Genomic DNA, 2,554 nt, shown 5'->3' with positions numbered 1-2,554 from the left:
CTGTGTGATGCTGTTTGGATTGTGCAATGCTCCTGCAGCATTCCAGTTTTTCATCAACGAGGTATTAAGGGAATATCTCAATGTATTCATTATTGTCTATATAGACAATATCCTGGTTTACTCACAGAATGAACAAGAACATGTCAATCATGTTAAACTAATACTCCAACGATTACATGAAAACCATATTTTTGCCAAATTGGATGAGTGCGTCTTCCACACAAAGAAAGTGGAATTCCTCGGGTTCGTGATCTCTCCGGAGGGTATTCACATGGACCCTGCCAAGATATCTGCTATTACGAAGTGGTCGAGCCTACGTCTCTGAAGGAGGTACAATCCTTTCTAGGATTAGCTAACTTTTATAGACGCTTTATACACCATTTTTCAGACCTCATTACTCCAATACCCAGGCTATTAAAGAAGGGAACAACTTTTGAGTAGGATGAAACAGCAGAACAGGCATTCCAAGCTTTAAAAGGCAAGTTTACTTCAGCCCCTATTATGAGACACACAGATGAAACACAACCCTACTATGTTGAAGTAGATGCATCTCAATACGTTGTAGGAGGAGTCTTATTGCAAAGAGATGTCAAGACAGGAACCCTCCATCCAGTGACTTTCTCCCCAGCTGAGCAGAATTACACCATTGGGGAACGAGAACTTCTAGCCATAAAATTAGCATTCCAGGAACAGCAACATTATCTATTAGGCTCCCCTCATGTTATTAGCATCTATTCAGATCACAGAAATCTTCGGTTTTTTAAACTGCTTAGGCCCTTACTCCCAGACAGATAAGATGAGTTTCTTTCTTTTGTAAATACGATTTTGTTATTACCTTTCGACTAGGAGCACAACAAGGGCGAGCGGATCCATTATCACGACTAGGAAAAGAAAACAAACACGTAGTAGACACTCCACCATTCATAATCTCTCCTGACAAAATAGTTGCAATAGGTGTGAAAAAGACACTTGCAGAAGAATCGTTTTATGAGGAACTGATTAGGATGTACAAAACACTTAACAGTGAAGAGTGGTTGGCTAACCCCTTGAACAAGATAGAAAACGATCTCTATTTTCATGATAACCATCTATACATTCCTTCTAAAGAACTGCAGGTTACAATCATTAAGTAGTGTCATGCTCTCCCCTTAGTAGGACATCCAGGGAGTGAGAAGTCTCTGCAAATGTGCACGAGATGGTTTTGGTGGCAGAATATGAATCAAGATATTCATGAATTTGTTAAAGCTTGCCCTGTATGCACAAGGTAAAAATCAATGCATTGGGCACCTGCTGGTCTGTTGCAACCCTAACCAATTCCTCATGATTCATGGTCTTCAATTAGTATGGATTTTATTACTGATTTACCTGTGTCACAAGTTTTCACTACTATCCTAGTTATAGTAGATATGCTTTCTAAAAAGGCGCACTTTATTCCACTCAAAAAACTACCTACTGCCAAAGATCTGGTAGAAGTCTTCATCACACATATCAGACGCCTACATGGGTTGTAATAGTGTCAGATAAAGGCCCGCAATTCGTTTTGGCAGGGGGTGTATACATCACTTCACATGGATCATCGTCTTTCCTCAGCATACCACCCACAAACAGACAGGTAAACTGAAAGAACCAACCAGACGCTAAAGCAATATCTTAGGTGTCTTTTAAGCGTAGTTACAGGGGACTGGGTAAAGGCACTCCCGTTAGCAGAAATTGCATATAACAACTCAAATTCCTCCTCCTCCGAGGTCTCCTTTCTTTTTTCCCTACAGTTATCATCCTAGATTCCTGCCTCTTTATCTACCCCCTTTTATCCCACAAATCGCTGCTGTTTCAGAACACCATGCACAGCACACACGCATCTGGAACCAGGCTAAACACGAACTGACAGAAGCCCAACTGGGAATGAAAAGACAAGCAGATACTCAGACGACCTGCTCCTGACTATAAGATAGGCGATCAAGTCTGGCTAGCAACAAAAAATTTGAGATTACCAGGTCCTAGAACATTACAACCTAGATACATCAGACCTTTCACTGTACTGAATATCATCAACCCCGTAGCCGTGAAATTAGATCTACCACCAGAAATACAAGTTCACCCAGTCTTTTACACCTCACTACTCAAACAATATGTAATTCCTTCATGTCCTGAACCTCCACCCCCTCCTCTTATCATTAGTGGCGAGGAAGAATATGAAGTGAAACGCATAATAGACTTTCGAAGATATCGGGGAAAATACAATATTTAGTGTATTGGGTGGGATAGGGCCCTGAAGATAGAACATGGGAACCAGCCGCGAAAGTACATGCCCCTTCGTTAGTAAGGACTTTTCATGCACTTTATCCTTCCAAACCCAGACCAGTGGGAATGCCTTTAGGAGGGAGAACTGTTACGAGCTAGCGTAAACATCTGCTTGAAGTCTGAAAAGCACAGTGACCCGCACAAGGGAAATTATACACAAATTATAATTTTTGCCAAATAGTGCAACAGTATTTTTCAGACATATAACAAACACTTTCCAACAAAAAGGTGAAGTCCAAGTCTTGAAAGTTGT

This window comes from Lissotriton helveticus, chromosome 2_1 (genome assembly GCF_964261635.1).
Source record: "Lissotriton helveticus chromosome 2_1, aLisHel1.1, whole genome shotgun sequence".
NCBI lineage: Eukaryota > Metazoa > Chordata > Amphibia > Caudata > Salamandridae > Lissotriton > Lissotriton helveticus.
Note: the sequence above shows the minus strand (reverse complement) of the source record.